General features: G+C 36.7%; 1 protein-coding gene across 8 annotated transcripts in view; it reads right to left on the reverse strand.

The window, feature by feature from the left end:
* Positions 1-15,961, reverse strand: part of JMJD1C (jumonji domain containing 1C) — a 265,588-nt gene that overhangs the window by 88,378 nt on the left and 161,249 nt on the right. For 2 of the 8 annotated variants that reach the window (XM_045040035.1, XM_045040033.1), the window contains exon 1: positions 2,100-2,692. The exons of 5 other annotated variants lie outside the window; for them this stretch is intronic. The gene's annotated coding sequence lies outside the window, so the exon portion shown is untranslated. Of the gene's footprint in view, positions 1-2,094; positions 2,693-15,961 lie in introns of those variants that run through there. One more of the 8 variants, XM_045040034.1, reaches the window with a different exon arrangement.

Raw genomic sequence — 15,961 nt, forward strand, 5'->3', positions numbered from 1 at the left:
TAATCCTTGAACTTTATTCAAATGCTCTATTTCTTTTCAAACAGTACCATGTCAGGTCAACTCGGGAAGGTTAACAAAAAGGTCCACAAAAGCTATTATCTAAGTGGCTAAAGGTACAATTCAATTAAGTAGGATTTGAAAAAGAAGTAAACTCCTGTCTGAGTGCCTCTTTCTTACGCAAATAATACAGGTGGTTTGCATTTCCTATGAGACCTAGTCATTTTATAATATGAAAAACATTCTTGTGAAGAAAATCTCTCAGAACTCAGCTATTTAAGGTAGGTCAGAGTGCTAAGGGTAAATTTTAACAGGCCAACTAATCATGATTTAAATTACTAAGTTCAGTTTCTAGGCTAAAATAAAATTCTCTTAAGGTAACTAATTGAAAGCCATTGGGAGAATTTAGCTACCAGAAATGTTAAAAAAAAATTAGTTTATAAAGGTCTATTTCTGATAATAATCATGTACAAATGGAGGTCAAGAGTATACATGCTTCTTAAAATAGTATTAAATAGGGCCACAACTTGCAAATTTTAAAATGTACAAATTATATTTAAGCTACAAATATGTTCCAAGCAAGTGCTGATAAACACTTTTACAGTACTTTGAAAGAAATGTTCCAATAGGTACTAAATAAACAACCCTGAAAATGTGTGATTTTTACTACTTTATGGAAAAATTAAAGACAAACGACATATGTAATTAAGTAGTTAAAAAACACTGATTTTTTTTGAAGTGGAAATCAACGATGTAACCATTATTAGTATTTGTATCCAAGTCAAACACATTTCAAAGACATGTTAGTTTAAAAAATAAAAAAATATTTAAATAAAGTGAATGGATCCTACAGCTTTTAAGATGATTCTGTAGTAAATATTTCATGGGTCTAGGTGTACTGGAATGTAAAGAAACTAGAACTCATACATAACTAATTCAAGACTCTAAAGATATATCATTCTATGAGGAACTTCCACAGCCTAAGGGGAAGCAATGAGCTACCATCTGATGAAAGTCACAGAATATGGCCCTAATCACAAAAAGACTATTATTCGAATGCTGAAAAAAGCCTTTCAAAATTTAAATAAAAATTACTAATTTAAAATTGAATAATCATAATTTTAAAAAAACTTTTGCAATTTTATTAATGGATTAAGAGTTCCTTTAAGGTCCCTTTGTCTGTGTTAACGATACTTCAAAAATAGTCTAAAGCTAAAATAAATACTTAGTTGAGAGCCTGCATTTCTAGTAGGGCCTACACCACGCTATAGGAAGAATGCTTAGAACAACTGTATCCTGTTTGGGGCTCCATGCTGCACCACATTCCATTCACATGAGGAAGAGGAGAACAGATGAGCCCTCCTCAAAAAAACATTTTTAAAATAAATCAGCTACAGATCTCAAACATAACTCAGCTGCTCAAATAAACCACGTTAAAGCTCACATTTAACGTTTAACTAGAAATTCATGGAGTTTATGTCTGCAGTCTGAGTTTCTAACAACCTCCAGTTAACATTTAACAATTCCTTTTCCAAGTTAAAAAAAAAATCATGCTCATTAACTACAAAAATCTGATATAAGCTTTACTAAGGGAAAATAAGGAAGCAGAAAACTAAGCAACATTTTAGAAGTCAAGGTTTAGACTACACACACACACACACACACACACACACACACACACAAAGACTGGAGTGACTTGAAAGAACAAAGTCCAAATTCCCACCCAAGCAGGTCTATTGAAAAACACGATACTGTTAGAAAACAAGTTGGGGGTGGGGACTGGAATACACCACACAAAAAACCCTCACAAAACAAACACCCTCACTTCCCTTAAAACACTATATTCTAAAAATGCTAATCTGAAACATTTCTGCTCTAATACTTTAAACAAACTCTAGTTTTTAATCTTTTTACAGTGTTATGAAATTACTACACACACAATAATTCCTTCTAAACAAACGAGATAGTTAAAATTTCTTAAAACTAAGAACACTAAGGCTCGATCAATAAAAGGCAGTGACCTTAATTCCTAAGGCTGAGAAGTAAAACCAAATGTAAATTAAGACAAAAGAAAAAAGGAAGCAGAAAAATACAAACCGTACTTTGTTCTTTAAAATTTTTAAGTATCTTTAAATCTCAGAAATCCACGACACCGCTTTAAAGGTCAAGAAGTAGCTGACATTTCCATTTCACTCTTGAGCAGGATTTTTTATCTAGCCTAAATACTTCTTTAGTCTTCAAAAATCACAGGCAAATGGCTCTCAAACCAAGCATTTCTGAGCTCACTTGCAGCGTCGTCATTGTATAGGAAGAAAAGCCAAGACCACAGAACGAAGCAGAGCTGTAACCTAACAAGTCTCCGACGAGCAAATGACGATTTTCTGTCTGCTCTGGCTCAGCCCTGGCAGCGATGAGGATTACAACTCGCTCTTTGTCATCAGCACTGTGGTGTTAACGACTAAGAAATCCTGCAGCTGAAGCACTACTGCATCCTCCGATCTGGGTCAGGATAATTTCTCCCGAGGTCGCTTACATAACCAGTGAGATACTCCAAATAGAGAGAACAGCCATCCATCAGCTAGAGAAAGCCTTTCCCACTGTACTCTGTCTGCGTGGAAACACACTGCAGTAGCTTCCAACAGTGCAGACACCCAAATGAGAAAGACTACTTGGCTTAGGGCACACTGAGAGAAGGGAAGGGGCGGTGCTCTGTAAACTGTAACTAATCCCCCGTCACAGGTGCTGATGGAGTCACTTCCAGCACGAGTCACATTACTGGTGATTACTCATTTGGCTGCGGCCATAGAGACTGGCTCATAATTTTAACAACAGACAAAGACAGACTAGTGGTGAGACGGAGACCTCAAGTTTACTGTCTCTTTCAGTAAAGCAAATGCAAATACAAAGTTTTTGCTTTCCAGATTTACCAAGGTGAGAAAGTGCAGAAAACAAATAATATGTAAACATCTCTCAAGTTGGCAAAAATGAAGTATAACATTAAACCACTGAAAATACTTTGTTTTAGAGTACCTATTTTTAGTTTAATCATTTGTCCTTAAATATATACTGCCATAAAAAATTCTCAGGAAAAAGAGTTATAAACATTTTTGGGTTAACAGTCTAAATGAAATCAAATGATAACAACACTTGAAAGAAAAACTGGTAATATTTATTTTAGCAGATTTAAAAAGATACTCCTGTAATTTTTTTTCTTTAGAAAAACAATTTAATCTAGACAATTCACAGTTATAAAAATCTGTAAGTTGAAAGCATAAAATATATTTTTCTGATGCGTTACCTAACATATGCTTTTAACTTCTTTCTAATCTCGAATTATATTGTCCAATATGGTGGCCACTAGATACACATGGCTACTCAGCACCAGAAATGAGGTAAGCCTAGATTCAGAAGTGTGCTGTAGGTATAATATACACACTGAATTTGAAAAAAGAGTTAAATATCTGTAAGTATAAGAAGACAGTCACTTATTTTTAAATGATGTGAATGTTCTTTTATTATAAATTTGATATCTTGTAGATATCAAAGACAGATATCTCCCAATTTTATTTAAAGATTTTATTTTGGGGGCATCTGTATGGCTCAGTCGGTTAAGCGTCCAACTTCGGCTTAGGTCAGGATCTCAGTTAGTGAGTTTAAACCCCTCATAGGGCTCTCTGCTATCAGCACAGAGCCTGCTTCTGAACCTCCGTCCCCACTGTCCCCCTGCCTCTCTGCCCCTCCCCTGCTCTCTCTCTCTCAAAAATAAACATTTAAAAAAGAAGTTAAAAAATTTTTATTTTTAAGTAATCTTCACACTCAACATGGGGCTTGAACTTAACAACCAAGAGCCACATGCTACAATGAGTGAATCAGCCAGGCACCCTCAATTTTAATAAACCTAAAAATTGACATTTTTTTTTTCATACAGCATATCCAACCAGTTCATCAAATCATATTAAGAGAAAAACTTCCCAGGGCACCTAGGTGGCTCAGTCAGTTGGATTGAGCATCCAACTCTTGATCTGGGCTCAGGTCCTGGGTTCGAGCCTCAAGTCAGGCTCTATGCTGACAGTGCAAAACCTACTTGGAATTCTCTCCCCCCCTTTCTCTGCCACTCCTAGCCGATGAGAGTTGGCATGCACTATCTCTCTCTCAAAATAAATTAAAAAAAAGAGAGAGAGAGAGAGAGAGAGAGAAACTTCCCACCACCAGCCAATGCCCTCTCTACACCTATTCCAGATGTACCAGTGTCATTTCACAGAAAACATCAGGTTCACTACTGAAAAGATATTTTCAATTTAGTATATGGTATATGACTGACTGTACCTACAAAACTCTCAACCTTTTTTTGTTGTTTTAAGGATAAAAGAGATGGATAATGATTATTCTAAAAATATTAGTAAGATACAACTTTAAGAGACTAATAGTACTAAAATAACTTTAGAACAAAGTTTTGTTTTGTTTTGTTTTTTACATTTATTTATTTTTAAGAGACAGAGTGCAAGTTGGGGAGGGGCAGAGAGAATGAGACACAGAATCCAAAGCAGGCTCCAGGCTCTGAGCTGTCAGCACAGAGCCCAACGCAGGGCTCAAACAGTGAGATCATGACCTGAGCTAAAGTCAGATGCTTAACCTACTGAGCCATGCAGGTGCCCCTAGAACAGTTTTTTTTTTTAATAAATCAACTGCATATTACATCATACACACCATTCCAATAATTCATTCATAATCACTTCACACATGAATATAAAACATACATGAAAAGAATTCACAATGTCATTTACAAAAAAGCCCACAACAACTGGATAAATATGACAGTTTTATTCTGACCCTCCAATAACACAGAAACATCAAATGTTTAATTCAGGCTATTATATTATAAAACATCACATTTTAAATACATTTCACACTACATTTCTACAATTTCTTGTTCATTAGAGAACGAGTTTAATACTTCATAGGATTCATCTTACAAGCTCACGTAAATTCAGGTTTGACTATATATAACGTATACTTAGAAACAGCTGTCTTTACTCCTCAAGTACTATCCGTCCCCCTACAGAATCAAACAGCACATAGAACTACAGTTAGCTAACAATCCACCTGCCACGATATTTATATATTCCTAGTGACATAAAATGCAATATTTTTTAAATGATTATTTATTTTTGAGAGACAGAGAGAGAGTGTCAGAGTGCAAGCAACAGAGGGACAGAAAGAGAGGGAGACACAGAATGCAAAGCAAGCTCCAGGCTCTGAGCTGTCAGCCCAGAGCCCGACGTGGGACTTGAACTCACAAGCAGTGAGATCCACGACCTGAGCTGAAGTCATAAGCTTAACCAACTGAGCCACCTGGTGCCCCAAATGCAATAATTTTTTAAAAATAAAAATAAGTAACATTAGTAAAGAAAAACCACTCATTTTTATTTCATACTATATCATGGCTGAATTAAATACTTCTCCATTAGGATAAAGAAATACTGTAAGTCAACTTTCAATGCAAATGAGTGGGGCACAAAGATGCAACTAGTTGAAAGCCATAAATATCTTTTTAATATCTATTTAATAAATTGGGCTTGACATACAGTTTAAAAAATGTTTTTAAATATTTTTAAAAACATATGAATGTGAGTTTGGTCTGGTACTCTGGTAACAGAGTATTAGTATTTCTAATACAAATAAAAACAGTGAAATAACAATATAGAGAACATACTTGGTAGCAAGCATATAATAAATTGCTCAGCTTTTACATCAAATCTCCTTAATTTTTCTCTTGTTCTTAGAATTCCTTAGGGATGGTAGATGCCACCTTTCAGACAGCAAAAAGCACCATTTTGAGGAGAGCAGCATTTTGGGCCTTTAGATTGGTTGTTCTTATGGGTTATATCTTAATGGATTAAGGTAGTAAGCTGAATAGTTATTGCTAATTTTTCTTTTCTTTCATTTCTCCCCCTCCCCACCTGTTTTTTGTTTTTTTTTTTTTTTTGGTTGGGTGAAGGTGGGGGGCAAAAAGTTTTCTCTGGCAGCTAAACCAGGCTAGAGGAAGAGGAAACTACTCCAGTTACTGCCCAGAAATACACATGTCTGACTTCCTTCCTTTTTAGCTGGTTTCTAGGTTACAAGCTGAATAAATCAACAGAGGTGAGAAAGTAAACAGAAGCTAAAAGGAAAGCAACACGGTATGGCTAGCTAAAGAAAATCTGTTCTTTCCAATAATGTAAGAACCTTAATTACATGTGCAATTAAGAGTTAAAATAAATGAGCATTTTGGTTCCATTTATCTTGGGTCATGAAAGAAATAAATCCCTCATCTTTATAGATGTAGAAGTCTAAGGAAACAAGTGGATTTCTCTAAGTATAGATTTTCAAAAAAACCAAGAGCCTCTAAGTTCAATAGCCTAGCATTGTAAATATTTTTGTACACATAAAGGTAAGAAAGATGAATAATAGTAGTTCAGAGAATTTCAACATGATATGGCCTTACATGAAGGCTGACTAGATTCAGGAAAATATCTTTCCATATGCCCTATTGTCCTGTAATATATGAAAATATATCATCAAACACATAACTACTGCATTGTGGTAATGTTCAAAGGATTAACTTCTTTACAAAAATGAATCCATGCAGAACTTCCTGGGACTGCAAAGATTATGTAGCACTGTTTCCTCCTTTCAACAGACTGTGAGTTCTACAACGATTTCCAGATGATACTGGCCTACTCTTGCTGATTTTTTAAACTCTTTTCTCTCCTTCAATCATGCAGCGCAGTCATTCAACCAACAGGTATGGGGTATCTTTTGCTTGCCAAGCACTATGCTTGACCCCAAGGAAACAATGGTGAGGAAAAGACAAACAAATTCCTACCCTAGCGCACATTTCACACTTTTTCAAAAAAATTTTTTTAATGTTTATTTATTTTTGAGAGAGAGAGAGAGAGAGAGAGAGAGAAAGAGAGAAAGAGAGAGACACCAAGCACGTGCAGGGGAGGGTCAGAGAGACAGAATCTGAGGCAGGCTCCAGGCTCCAAGCAGGTCAGCACAGAGCCTGGCGCAGGGCTCAAACCCAGGAACTGTGAGATCATGACATGAGCCTAAGTCCAATGCTTAACCAACTGAGCCACCCAGACGCCCCATATTCCACACTTCTGGTAGGAAACAGATAATTATCATAGAAATAAAATATTACAGCCTTGTTAAGAACTTAATAATTGGAGAATTAGTGCAACTTTCCCTCCTTTCTTCAGCATATCTTTCATAATGGACCCAGTCATGAGAGGAGGGGAGTGCAACAAAATGTGTCCATTCTTGGGGCACCTGGGTGGCTCAGTGGGTTGAGCGCCCGACTTCGGCTCAGATCATGATCTCATAGTTCGGGAGTTCGAGCCCCGCGTCGGGCTCTGTGCTGACAGCTCAGAGCCTGGAGCCTGCTTCAAATTCTATGTCTCCCTCTCTCTCTGCTCCTCCCCCACTCAGGCTCTCTCTCTCCTTCAAAAATAAATAAAAACATTTAAAAAAATTTTTTTTTAAATGTGTCCATTCTTTAAACCTTGGTAAATTTTAATCACATATAGTTGAACAAAGAAAACTCACTGTTGAGGATACCAAAACATAAAAAGTCTACACAAATAGTCTATATATTTTTCAATATGCATATGGCTGAATTCAGTTTCCTTTGTTTTGTTTTTATCCTTCTAAGCTTTCTGAATACTAATAAGCCATCCACTCTACAGTAGTTTTGAGTTTGTCATTTCTAGGTTTTCTCTTTCAGAATCTCCCTGATTAGACAGACTTCTTTCCTCCCAGTATTATGAGGTTCCATTTCCTCTTCTGTCTCTGTAACTTTGCAGGTACGTGCCATTAAGATAATCAATTTTTTGTTCTACAAATAAGTGAGTAATTCCAGACTGTATTTTTAGACTTGTATTTCATACCGTTGTTAGGACACTGTCATACTTATATCCTGTCACCACATAAAGCCAAATATGAGTAGAACTAAATGCTTAACCATTCCTAAGTTATTCATACTTCTTTCCAAACCAGTGTAAGTACTATCACTACTTAATTGAGATGTCGATACCTCAAAATTAATTAATAAAATGATCCTGTTTGATAATTTAGTTTGTTTCCTTTGCTCATATACTATTCTGTATACCTGATATTTTCCTTTAAAACTCTGTAACAAAAATGTAATTTTTCTATACATTCTTCTATAACTTTAATATGAACTCAATAAAAGTACCAATAAGATTTGGAACTAAAAAATCAATTTTCTGGAAAAGTAAATATAATCAGAAAAGTTGTAAATAGAGAGAAAGAAGAGAAAAAAAAATCAATGACAGGGAACTATCCCTAATAACATACCATATTTGAATGCTCTAATTAATACAACAGTGTGAAACTGGAGCATGAATAAACAGTATCAGTGGATAGTTTAGAAAATCCCTAAATAACATCAGTTAAGTAGGAGAATTTTGTGTAAGATAAAGATGGATTTTCACGTCATAGGCGGAGAAAAAGTGAATTAGAAAACAATAATTGGGGGGGGGCTTTTAAAAAGGGAAATGGAACTTGAGAGAATAACAGTCTAATTTTTGAAAGTTTAATTTGAGAGAGAGAGAGGAAGTGAGCATATCCACATGATAGGGGAAGGGGCAGAGAGGAGAAAGAGAATTCCAAGCAGGCTCTCTGCTACCAGTGCAGAGCCTGACATGGGGCTCAAACCCAAAAACTGTAACATCATGACCTGAGCCGAAATCAAGAGTTGGATGTTTAACCAACTGAGGTGCCCTGAGAGTAATAATCTAATTTTTACAGATGAAGAAATGGACATTCAAGTGTCTGGAGTACCTGGGTGGCTCAGTCAGTTAAGTGTTGTACTCTGGTTTTGGCTCAGGTCATGACCTCACGGCTCCTAACATCAAGCCCTGCATCAGGCTCTGGGCTTTGCACTGACAGCATGGAGCCTGCTTGGGATTCTCTTTCACCTCTCTCTCTGCCCCTCTCCCCCACTTGCATGCACATACACGTGCACTCTTTCTATCACAAAAAGCCAACCAACCTTGTTTATAGAAGCCCTGGGACTAGAACGTGGATTTCCTAATTCATAGCTGAATGATTTTTACTTTCTAAGATGGTGTAAAAACTGTACTGTTTTCATGCTTGTTGGCATGAAGCAGCACAGAGGAAGGTGTTTTGCTATCTGCTGAATAAAACTTTAAACTTTGAACATAAAATGGAGGAAAATGAAACCAGTCTATAACAAACTACAAAATCATATACCACCCAAGGAAAAAAGGGTAGAGCATTAAGAATTTACATATTTCTAATATGCCTTAATAACACATATGCCACCTTTTAGAAAGGAGAAATAAGCAGGATTAAGAAAAAAAAGCAACTCAACATGAAGACGTTTAAATAAATAAAAAGAACACTTGGGAAGATCATAAACCATTAATGGTTAAAAATAAAAGGAAAGTTTAATTTAATTCCTATTTGGTTACTCTACTTTCTGTCAAGAAAATGATTTTCAATATGTCAAGTATAAACTGGAGACTAAAAATAAACTAAGCCATAAAGAATAGTAGAGGATTCTTTTTAAGAAACTGATTTGGTGGGGCACCTGGGTGGCTCAGTCGGTTGAGTGTCCGACTTCGGCTCAGGTCATGATCTCACAGTCTGTGAGTTCAAGCCCCACATCAGGCTCTGTGCTGATGGCTCAGAGCCTGGAGCCTGCTTCCAACTCTATGTCTCCCTCTTTCTCTGCCCCTTCCCTGCTCATGCTCTGTCTCTCTCTGTCTCAAAAATAAATAAAAAAAAAAAAAATTAAAAAAAAAAAAGAAACTGAATTAGTAAATCACATAATTACATTAGAGATAATTTGGAAAACAAAATAAATGGGTAAAAAGGATCCCCTGGTTTTAACAATTCGTCTCAGCCAGTTCAAAAGTAATTGCACTTTCAGCCCTTTTTTCACAAGTATATTTGTTACCAAGTTTTAAGATATAATTAAAAAATTTTTTTAATTTATTTTTGAGACAGAGAGAGAGGGCAAGGGAGGGAGGGGCAGAGAGAGAGGGAGGCACAGAATCCAAAGCAGGCTCCAGGCTCTGAGCTGTCAGCACAGCCTGACATGGGGCTTGAACCCATGACCTGTGAGATCATGAACTGAGCCAAAGTCGGATGCTTAACCGACTGAGCCACCCAGGCACCCCCAAGATACAATTTAAAAGGAGCAGCTTATAAATTGTATCTTGAAACTCTTTTCATTTTACTACATTGACATTATTTTAAATAGCTACCTAATAAAAACTTAATCAAGTAAATGAACATTTAATTTTATTATGCATTTTCTTAGTGTTGGATATTAAGTCCTTTTTTTCACTCTTCTATTATTACAAAGAATAGAAACATCATCGTGCTTTCATTAACTAACAATCCAAGTTCAGATGGGTTCAAATAAATTACATGTTAGCATACTGACTTGATGGATATAAACTCAGAGCTGTTACTGGGAGTCTCTGAAAATAAATCAAGGCATTATCAAGATAGTATGGACATAGGCATCTATTGATATTTATAAAAGAGGGGGCAATTCAGGAACAAACCACATACTAGCAACTCCAGCAAAACTCCAAGATGGAAAATTAGAATCATGAAAAAAACTAATACACAGTGATTACTAAGAGCCAAATATACTCACTGAGAATAATTTGTCTTCTAATAAAAACAAAGGCTATTTTCATCAAGGTAAAGTCAATGAAATATGGGCTGGATGACAGTTTTTGATGCATTTGAAACTGGTTAAAGAAATACTAAATAATAGTAGTTTCTAACCTGAATGTTTAACCTGTACCTGTACTCTGTCTAACTTTCATCTTTTGTGTTGCACACTATCACATGCTGACTATCTTTATTAGCAAATTAACAAATGACAGAATGATTCAAAAAGAGGCACAATAATCCCTTAGATCTTGCATTGGTCATACTATCTCTGAATATCTTGTTCAGTTTGGGCATCACAATATAAGAGAAACAATTACAAACTAAGATGTGTCAAAGACATTTAAAAATCATGGATTATTAGGGGGTGCCTGGGTGGGTCAGTCGTAACGGTTAAGTGTCTTAGTTCAGCTTAGGTCATGATCTCGCGGTCCATGAGTTCGAGCCCCAAGTCGGGCTGTGTGCTGACAGGTCAGAGCCTGGAGCCTGCTTCGGATTCTGTGTCTCCCTCTCTCTCTGCCCCTCCCCTGCTCACACTCTGTCCCTGCCTCTCTCTCAAAAATAAACAAATATTTTAAAAAAATTTTTTAAATAAAAAAAATCATGGATTATTAGGATCATTGAAAGGAATGGAGAATGTCTTGCTTGGAGAAAAGGAGAAGGACAAATAATAATTATTTACAATTATTTAAAGGGCTAGGAGCACCTGGGTGGCTCAGTCAGTTAAGTGTCTTGACTCTTGGTTTCAGCTCAGGTTATGATCTCATGGTTTCATGGGTTTGAGCCCCAAGTCTAGCTTTCCACCAGCAGCTCAGAGCCTGCTTGGGATTCTCTCTCTCCCTCTCTCTTCCCCCTCCCCCACTTGCATTGTCTGTCTCTCTGTAAATAAATAAATAACTGAAAAATAAAAATAAAATAAAATAAAATAAAATAAAATAAAATAAAATAAAATAAAGGGCTAGGCAATCTGGAAAGGAAGGACCTTATAAGTAAAATTTTGAAAGCCAATGCTAGCTCAGCACAAAGAATAAAAAAAATTCCAATAATTAAATATTACCATACCGGGGCGCCTGGGTGGCGCAGTCGTTAAGTGTCTGACTTCAGCCAGGTCACGATCTCACGGTCCGTGAGTTTGAGCCCCGCGTCAGGCTCTGGGCTGATGGCTCAGAGCCTGGAGCCTGTTTCCGAATCTGTGTCTCCCATTCTCTCTCTGCCCCTCCCCCGTTCATGCTCTGTCTCTCTCTGTCCCAAAAATAAATAAACGTTGAAAAAAATAAATAAATAAATAAATAAATAAATAAATAAATAAATATTACCATACCAAAACAGACTTACTTACAAAGTAGTAAGCTTCTAAAAACTAGAAGCAGTTAAGAAACATCTGGGACAAACACTTGACAAGTCTATCACTGAAGGATCTGCTTTATGGCTTTGGCAAGGAGTGATTTATAAAACACTAAAGATTCTCTCCAATTCTAAAATTCTAGTACTATGTTATTTATGCCACTTCATGTTTATGAGCAAAGTGAAGGTAAGATTAAGTCAAACTTTTCATAAACACTGCTACTTTTGCATATATAAAAGCATAAAACAAATACTGCTGAATGTTCATGTATTCAGAAAAGGTGGCAGAATTAAAAGTAAATAGTAACTTCTGCTATTTCAGAATAAATTAATAACCAAGGTTTGTACCACTGGGCAGATATAAAACTCCATGGGAGACTTCTGTGACATGGAATTTCTGTAATCCACAGACCCTTTATCTCTTATGATAAAAAAGCAAATGTAATTTTGTGGGAATTAAAATATTACAAAATTAAATCAACCCAACCATTAATGCAAAGTATGTGTTAAAATGGTTAATAATCACAAAATCACAGAAGAAATTAAAAGTTAAATTAAAATAAAATATGACTTATAGTCTTCAGTCCTGTCATACATACCATCTTCAGAAAGTAGTACATATGCACTTATGTTTGCATATGTCTGATTACCTGGCCATTTTTTGTTCAAAAACGAAGTTAAAATGTATTTTCCGATTTTTCTTAATCATTTCACTGTTTGTACTCTTGGAAACTTGAATAGAATATCTATCTCTTTACTAGTTTTGTTCATTTCCATCTGGCAAACATCTGTTTCTTGTGCAGCACAAGTCAACAAGGCTCTACAATTATTTCCCCATTACCTCCTTGTTTGTCAAAAACATCATCTGATGATGTCAGCAACAATCTGGAAGCTGGATTTTTCAACTAATAAGGGGGATTCACAATTTCCATTAAGTATGATATTGTAATTATTTCACTTATTTAAAAAATTAATGCATTTTAGGAGGCACCTGGGTGGCTCAGTAGGTGAAGTGTCAGACTTCGCCTCAGGTCATGATCTTGCCATTGATGAGTTCAAGCCCCATGTTGGGCTCTGTGCTGACAGTTCAGAACGTGGAGCCTCCTTCAGATTCTGTGTCTCCTTTTCTCTGTGTCCCTCCCCTGCTCCCGCTGTCTCTCAAACATTAATTAACATTAAAAAAATTTTTTTTAAAGTAATGCATTTTAGGTGGTGATGATCATGTATACTAAGTACCATTTAGATTCAAAATATGGTTAATACAAAACTTACCAAAGTTTCAATCATGTTTCTTTAACTATTGATAACTTATGCCAGCATTTAGACAGTCATATCAAAATACTGCTATGTAAATTTGAAAAACTAGGGGCACCTGGGTGGCTCAGTTGGTTGAGTGTCCGACTTCGGTCCAGGTCATGATCTCACGGTCCGTGAGTTCAAGCCCCACGCTGAGCTCTGTGCTGACAGCTCGAAGCCTGGAGCCTGCTTTGGATTCTATATGCCTCCTTCGCTCTACCCTTCTCCCACTCGTGCTGTGTCTCACTCTGTCTCTCAAAAATAAATAAATGTTAAAAAACTTTAAAAAAATACTATTTAAAAAAATTTAGAAATTAAAATGGAAGAGAAAAGTTGACATAAAGACTTTTGTACTGAAGTGGTTTCTTTCAATTACCAACAAATTAATGATTCATTTAAAATGAACTTTTCTTGGGGCGCCTGGGTGGCTCAGTTGGTTGGGCTTCTGACTTTGTCTCAGGTCATGATCTCATAGTTGGTGGGTTGGAGCCCCGCATCGGGCTCTGTGCAGACAGCTCAGAGCCTGGAACTTGCTTCAGATTCTGTGTCTCCTTCTCTTTCTTCCCCTCCCCCACTTGTGCTCTGCCTCCCTTTCCAAAATAAATAAACATTAAAAAAATAAAAATAGGGGCGCCTGGGTGGCTCAGTCGGTTGAGCGTCTGACTTCGGCTCAGGTCATGATCTCACGGTCCGTGAGTTCAACCCCATGTTGAGTTCTGTGCTGACAGCTCAGAGCCTGGAGCCTGCTTCGGATTCTGTGTCTCCCTCTCTCTCTGACCCTCCCCCGTTCATGCTCTGTCTCTCTCTGTCTCAAAAATAAACATTAAAAAAAAATAAAAATAAAAACAAATAAGACAAAATGAACTTTTCCTCTGGGGTGCATTGGTGGCTCAGTTGGTTAAGTGTCCGACTCTTGGGCTCAGGTCATGATCTCACAGTTCATGTGTTTGAGCCCCACATCAGGCTCTGGGCCGACAGCACAGAGCCTGCTTGAGATTCTGTCTCCCTCTCTCTCTGCCCCTCCCTGGCTTGCTTTCTATCTCTCTTTGAAAATAAATAAAAATAAACTTTAAAATGAACTTTTCTTCTTTTATGTTGTGTTATAGTACAATGTAAAGTTATATTGCGTGCTCATTTTAACAGCACATACACTAAAACTGGAATGAAAGTTATATTGCAAATGAATGCAAAGAAAATGAAAACCCATAATGTATTATCAGGTCAATTTCTAATGTAATTTCAGGTCAATTACTAATGTAATTTCTATACACTTCCTTTAAACAAAGACCCTCCCCTCTAAAGCTCTAAGTTTTCTTAATTCAGGTCAGTTCCTGTTTCACTAAGGACTTTCCTTCCCTCTAAAGGATGAGGCAACAAAAATCCCAAGAAAAACTGGGAAATGAAAAAGTTGAGACTCATTAATGATGTCCAGAAGCCTGGCTTAAGTTTATCTCTGTAGAGAGAGGAAAGTTTCAAAATTAGACTCTTCATGGATAATAAAGATTCCTTCCAGGGCCTTAGTTTTCTTCAAAGTTTCAGATAGCCTGGAAGCAGTCTACTCAAATAAACTTCTTTTGGACTCCTGTGGATTTAATAGTGCTTTATAGCTTTTCAAACAGTTGCTTTTTCCTTGGGGATTTGAAAGCTTCCCTACATTGACAACTTGGACCACCTGCTATAGGAGATTTTTAAAATAGAACAAGTTTTCCTACTTTCAGGAATCCTTAGGATTATATTTCCTGCTTCCTATCACAGGTCAATTTATATTTTAATGTTTTAACTTTGAGTTCTATTCTACTTGGCCTTGGAGAACATAAGCATACTTTAAAAGCTACATTACTTAGTTAAAGGAAAAAAAATATTTTAAGTGATTATGGAACTATGCAGTTTTCTACTCTCGTAGAAAAAATGCCACACAGAAAAGCAATTGTTGGGGTGCCTGGATGGCTCAGTTGGTTAAGCATCCAACTTGGGTCAGGTCCGTACCTCAGGGTTCCTGAGTTGGAATCCTGCATCTGGCTCTCTGCTGTCAGCACAGAGCCTGCTTCAGACCTTAGGTCTTCCTCTCTCTGCTCCTCCCCTACTTTCACACACACACACACACACACACACTCTCTCTCTCTCTCTCTCAAAAATAAACATCAAAAAATAAGAAAAAAAGAAAAGCAATTGTTTATGAAACCAGTTTATCAATTAATAGGTCAACTAAAAATGCCTGTGTACTTTCCACTGCTGCTTCCTTTGCCAGGAAGGAGTTTTCTTTACTATTCTCTTATGGTGGTGAACTGGATTGAGCTTTGTTATGCTTCATTATGTTTGTTACTATTTTAATTGGTGAGAAATTCTGAAAGGTACACTTTCCTCCCAGAGCTTGATGTTGAAGGCACGGAGTGGTGTCAGCCAAGTTCTAGGATAGAGGTTCTCAATGGGTAGCTCCCTGTCCAACAGTATCAGCAATAACAAACAATTAGCTAAAAATGCACATTATCAGGCTCCATCCCACACTACTTGAACCAGAAATTCTAGGGGTGGGGTCTAGCAATCTGTTGTGACAAGTCTTTGAGTAATTCTGAACCACTGTGTAATTTGAGAACCAGTGACTTAA

Source organism: Felis catus, chromosome D2, assembly GCF_018350175.1.
Source record: "Felis catus isolate Fca126 chromosome D2, F.catus_Fca126_mat1.0, whole genome shotgun sequence".
In the NCBI taxonomy this organism is placed as follows: Eukaryota; Metazoa; Chordata; class Mammalia; order Carnivora; family Felidae; genus Felis; species Felis catus.